The sequence below is a fragment of the Anopheles stephensi genome, chromosome 3, assembly GCF_013141755.1.
Source record: "Anopheles stephensi strain Indian chromosome 3, UCI_ANSTEP_V1.0, whole genome shotgun sequence".
NCBI lineage: Eukaryota > Metazoa > Arthropoda > Insecta > Diptera > Culicidae > Anopheles > Anopheles stephensi.
In genome coordinates, this window is record NC_050203.1 from 3,253,609 (window position 1) to 3,260,000 (window position 6,392).

At 45.1% G+C, this 6,392-nt stretch overlaps 1 protein-coding gene across 28 annotated transcripts in view; it reads right to left on the reverse strand.

Moving 5' to 3' along the window:
* The window catches only part of LOC118509952 (glucose transporter type 1), a 166,133-nt gene that overhangs the window by 27,073 nt on the left and 132,668 nt on the right, over positions 1-6,392 (reverse strand). The gene's annotated exons all lie outside the window — the stretch shown is intronic.

Here is a 6,392-nt window from a genome sequence, read left to right on the forward strand (position 1 = left end):
ACGGTGGAAAGTTTCGTTTTCTTATCTTTTGGTTAGGACATGCGGCTGGTGCAAGGTGCGCAAGGGCAAAGTACAAAGCGGTAAATTGAAATACATCTAAGAAAAGTAGGAAAGAGTTGTAAGTTAAGTACATAGAAAGATTCTGGGGCTAAGATAAATAAGCAAAGCATTCTTAAACTCTACGTCATAAAAGTAAGCAGTAAAACATCTACAATAAAATGGAAAACTACAAGCATTTGTAATAAAGTAAAATTCAACCGTCTTAATGGAGGATTCTGCATATTACAACAAAAAGTGTTAATGGTTACTGTGTTTATGAAGAAAGAACTCAACCTGCCATTATTGGCCTTTCCGTGACTTGATTTCGCCCTTGGCTGGAGAGTCCTGCGTACGAGGAAGCGGTCTGGATGGGATTTGAACCCCGGTCCTGCCGTATCAACTATCGGGCCGCCCCAATATATAATTTAAATATACGCAAGACTCTTTCCTTCAAGTATCATTACTATCTTGAGCAGTATTTTTGTAGGTGAATTAAAACTCTAAAACTCCATAAACATCTTACAGGAATAAAAAGTCCTTTTTGCCCTTCCCTGTACTCTCACCTCTCCAATTTCAATTACTGTCCATCACTCGTTCCCCTTCGAGCTTCGATCAACAAATTGCAGGAATTTCGAAATCCCGTCAGCAGCATTCCAGCCGAATGCATCCACCGGCAGCTAGCAGACATTAGCCACCCGGCAGGCGTCGAGAGCCAAGGAATGCTGGTATGCTGCGATCTGCTCAAGTGGCCTCAATGCCGAGTGCATGGAATCCACAAAAATGCCTAAAACGGCTCTGTCCTTACGATTGCCGTTGGTTTACAATCGGGATGGATGGGAAGCAAAGTTTCCACAACGCTGCCTGATGGTTTGCCAAGGGTTTGAAAAAGCTCAGACATAACTTTTTCCCCGTCTTGCTACTTCTGCTCGCTTCCTGCTTCAAGTGAGGGATGAGCCGAAAAAGTAAGGATCCGTAACGAAATTGAAAGCGACACGAGCGATGAAAGCGAACCAAAACTATTTCCCATTGTGCTCCGTTCAAATGGATAATTCTTTTGTGTGGCTCGCCACCGCCGGTGGCAACATCCTTTCGGCAAACATCGGAACTTGCGTCCGATGGGAACGCCATCGGTAGCAAAACTCGGGGCAAGAAGACCGAGCACTGCAGCTTACAAACCATTCCGTTTCATCAAGCCCGCTCGCTCCCGGGTCTCAGTCCCATTGGCCAGAGCGTCTTAAGAGCGGCCTGATCATCTTCTTCAGGGCCACCGTCGCCACATTGCTTTGGTGGTGGGTGGTGCATTACATTGCAACTGCACACTCCAACTCTTCGAGGTTGGAAAGGTTTCACTCAGCTCGGTCGTCTTGTAACGGCCACCCGACACCACCCTACCCGCCACCGCCACCACCATCAGTCCATTACGATAATCGTTCCGAGCAGTTCAGTGCTTTAATGGGGTAATAATAATTCGCCCTCGTTCTTGCCCCTTTCAAGCTCGGCTCGATGCACTCCAACGCTCCAACGGTGGGGTTTGAGAAAAGCACAGTGTCGTGTTTCTGCTGTCATAGTTCGGGGAAATCCATCACCGCCTCCCACCCAATGCTTCCCCTCGCTCGCGAAAAGAAAAGTCGAAAGTTTCCTTCGAGCAAAATCAGCTAAGACAATGGAATGGAAAAGGTTTTGCGCATTGTTTACGGTTGTTTGTTGTTTTTCCTTCGCGGTGCGGTCGGTGTGTGCCCGGTGGAAAAATCCTGACCCACCGAACTTGCACCGGGATAGTTCTGCTTTCGTCGCGTAATTAAAGCTTGGTCGAGGCAAACACAGCACGAACAAATCACCGTCGGATGACGAGCGACTCTATATATATATTGAGCGCCGGATTGGGGAGAGCGAAGGAATGGTGACCCCCCTGCGAGCTGCATCCTTCCAAGTGATGCATCCTCCTTCTTGGGGCAAAGTAAAAGGAAACTAATCCTATCCGTTGCCCTCACTGCCACCGGTTTCAGTTGGCAGCAGGAGAAAAGTTTTCGGAAAACTACATGAAAAGTTGTTCCTCGTGGCTCGAAACTTCCGCGAGTGTTTCGTGTTTCGCGCGGTGCAAACAGTAGAAATTGAATACCCCAATTCCCCAGTCTTTACAGCAAAGGAGTTCCGATGCCATGTCCTGTCCGATCGGGATGGGCCTTTGTTCTAGCAAACGAACCACTGTTGACGGGCCGGGAGGTACGTGCTTTTGTTTGGAATTGTTTATTGACTGGTGATGTAATTACACCATCATTACAATGCGAGCACAAGTTTTCGAAGGCTTTGTTAAGCTTGTTCGGTGCACAAGACAAGCGAACATCATTCTTGAGATGTTTTTGCGCTTTTACTGTTTTCACTTGGAACAATGGAAAAAAACAGAAGGTCAAAAAACAAAAAAAGGGTGTAAAATGATAACATTTTCCGGAAGGCAGCGATCAAACTTCTAAATAAAACGTACCTTCGCACAAGGAGAAACAAAAAACGGCCAAAAAACTTCGATCCTTCGCAGAAAAGGATACACACGAGCGAAAGAAATTGTTTTGACCCGTGGAAGGATTAGGCAGTCCCTGTATGAGCAAGAGTAAAAAATAGGGGAAGGCCTCCCGGAAGGCACCAATTTCGGCGTGAAAAATCTAACACGCGTAATGGTGGTTATGGAAACAAAAGGCCAAAAAAAAGGGTACAAATTCAAATAGACATTCGGGGATCGATCGCAATGAACAAAGCTAAAAAAAAACGGATGTTTGATTATGCGGGAAAGCACAGCAGCGTAAAGAAACTTTTATTTTGGAATTAAATTGGATGCTTAGAGGGTGAGGAGAAGAAAAAGTCGGGAAATGCCAAGGAAGCAACAATTCCAATTATTTGAAAATATGTGTTCTTAGAAGGCTGCAAGGAGAATGGGCCTACTATGTGATGTATTGAGATCAGTTGTATAAGCACTACACACTGCTGGCATTCACTGCCATTTACCTAAAACGGTTTATCGGTTCTACTTTAAATCTGGAGAGATAGAGTCTTATAACTTGAAGTTCAATTTTCAAAATGCTCATCTCACCTCGGAAACTACCAGCGCAATTCCAACAGTTTATATTGACTTTCGGTAAGATGTTAAGACCCCTGCTGCAGCCCTTAATGCTTTAGGACATTAAACTGGGAATCAAGTTAACAAATAAAACATAAGACTGATATGATTGAACACAGGATGCTTTTCTAGCAAATTATTATAGATGTTATAGCTCATTAGCACAACTAAACCCTCTGACGTAATTATGATCGAGAGGCGGCTTCCCCGTCCACTTCCAACACAAGCAACTTCAATACAGTGCATTTCCCTCTGTGTGTGTGTGTGTGCGTTTTTGTAGTAAATAAATAAACGCTGAAACGATGCGTAGCCAATGGTTCGGGCAAAAACGGTTAACGGAAACGTTAAGTATTGTGAGGCCAAACACCAAACACAGAAACACGCTGAACCACACAACGACAAAAAAACTGAGTGGAAAACATTGACCTTGGCGCGGCTACAGTTCGCCCCCGACTTAAAGTAGTTCGTTTCCGTGGAGGGGAAAGGAAACAGGACTATCAGAACACCAACAAACATATCTCCAAACAACACTTAGACTTTCCTTTTGTCCTTCTTTCCGGGAGTTGGAGATGGAGAAAAATCAAAAACATTAGCAAGCGAGGCGCGATATGGAAAGGGCGGCCAGGAAGGAAGTCAAGTGGTGATCGTGGGAGAATGGCAGCAATTGGCTACACGCAGTTTTCGCCCTGTCTCGAGAGGGTGAGGGTTTTGCCTTCGAGTGAACCAACCGAACCGTGGCCATTGAAACTTTCCCTTCGGCGTGTGTGTTTGGTTCGGCGCCGCCTGTAGTTAACGCTAATGGATGTCATTAACACGAAAAATAGCACCATCCGAAGTTGGGCCGGAACTGTAGTGGACTCGCGTTTCCCATACTCCACACACACACCTGCTCCTGCTAGTTTTCCATATTCCGAGAGTTGTGTACGGAACGGTAATTTGCTTTCCAAACTCGGGTTGCCTTTTTTTCCATTTCACCGAGGGCTAGTTATTAGGGAGCGTTTCCCATACACGCTCACAGGTGACTCCCGCGACGGTTGGCTTTACACGCCACGCAGTAGCGGCGGTGGTCATTCGATTGCGCTTTTCCGAGTACGAGCAGGTGGAATTTAGCACGTGAAGGGAGAGCGTGCGAGAAAAACAGGGCGAAATTACACACAACTAAATTACATTCACTTCATTACGGCAAATATTTGTGGCACCGGGGGACGAGGTCAATGGGCTTTGAGGTTTTTCCCTACGTTTTTTTATGACTGTGTGTGTTTTTTTTGAGTGGAGTGAGAAAAGGAATTTCCCACCATGAATGAGATTGGCGTTTTTGCTCCATCCCACCTTTAAAGCTTCTAGCATGGCTTGTGTCTTTGACAGAATAAATTTTCCACCAGTAAGAACCCTCTACGCTTACAAAAACAAAACCACTGTCCTTCTCCGGGCAGGACAACGAAAGGGCAAACCCGGAACCCACCCAGAAGGACAGCCAGTAATAATGTCCCGAAGGTTTGGACCAGGTTTTTGTGAACGCTTTGCGTTCCTATGCCTAATCGGTTTTCGAGCTACTGGCTTGCTTGGGGTTGGGAAAAGTTTTTCGCACCATGGTGATTAGTGTTGGTTTTACTATCACCTCTTGACCCGTTCGCCAATCGTTACAGAATGTTGAAGCAGATTACAACACAAGCCGGGCGACGTGTGGTCCGTTTTTCATTTTCTCCCTCCATCCACTCGAAACGGGAGTCGGCCCTTGAGGGTTAGGCGTGATTCGTTTTTAATCGAGCCTTGCCTTCTCACTCGCTACCGGTCCGTTTTTGTACGAAATATGTCGACCAACAATAATGATAACGTCTATCTCTTCCACCCAGAAGAAGTAGAAGGTGTTGCCGATATGTACACCGACATGCGAGCAACCGTGTCAAGTCGGGTGGAAAAACATGCAACAGGAACCGGAGCGAGTGTGTGTGTGTTCTGCCTATTACTCGTCTGATGGTTTTTTCTTTGCTCGCCTAACTTCGATTGAGAATGGTTTGCATGCACGAAAGCACCAGCAAGTTGCCAGCGAGAGCTTCCAATGACTTGCTTCAACCGGAGTAATGACAGCAGCAAGGGCTTCGTTGTGTTCCAAACACACCCGCAAAGCAGCAACAAAAAAAAAGGAGAAGAGATAAATGCAACCACACAGCAAGGTTCGGTGCAAGTTCTTTAATTAAAGTCTAATGAAAAACGTGACCACATGTGTGCAACACTTGCAGCACGCCTCGGTGTAGGCTGCAGGGAAAAGGGCCGCTGAGCAAATTGTCCACGAGGAATGTGAATCTTGTGCTGTGTGTTGTGTGTCGGGGATATATGAAAAACAGCACCGAGGAAAATCTTTTTTTCCTCGCTCTCTCACACACACACAAACTCTGATAAAATGCGACACCGAAACGCACTCGCACTCGGTTGTAGTGTCCGAGCTTTGGGGGAGCAAACGATTTTGTCACACAATCCGACTGCAGCACCGACACGCCTACCATACACCGATAGTGAGGCAAAATATTTTGCGAACAAAGTTTGTCGGCCGAGGTTTTGTGAAACTTTGTCCGGAACAACAAACCGAACCGGTAAAGTGTTGCGGTAAAGACTCACAGCATGGCGTGTGGTTTAATTTGGTTTTTGGGTTGTTTTGTTTTTCTCTCTTCGTGCGAAATTGTTTCTCCGTGCAAAGCAATAAGAGAACCGCTGGTCGTAAACTTTAAATGGAATATTAGAAATTATTGATTTGCTTTCGGAAGCTGAGAAAGATTTTAAGGTGATGACAATATTTGTTTTCTAAAATAAAAGCCTTGAAGGAATTTAAGAGTACGAACTCCCTAATAAAACTGCTTCTAAATGGAGACAACTCGCATGCGATCGAACGAACGAAAAAGATATCGAAAAGCATTCCGAAAGCCTCCGAAAGAGAAAGGAAAACTAGCACAAGCAGAATAAGAAATGGAGAAAAATGAACGGCCGGAATAAACAATTCAATCCAACAGCAACAACTATCAAACGATTACTATAAACGCCAAAAAGAACGAAATCCTGCTAAAAAACTCATGAACGAAATGAAGTAGGTAAACAAAACAAACCACACGAACGAAATGAAACACAGAAAAAGAGAGAGAGAGAGAGAGAAAAACTGGGAAAAAGGATCACTAGCAAGACGGAAAACAAAAGGCCGAAACGAAACGGGTAATTATAAAACAATCAATCAATCCAAACATCAAGAGAAAGA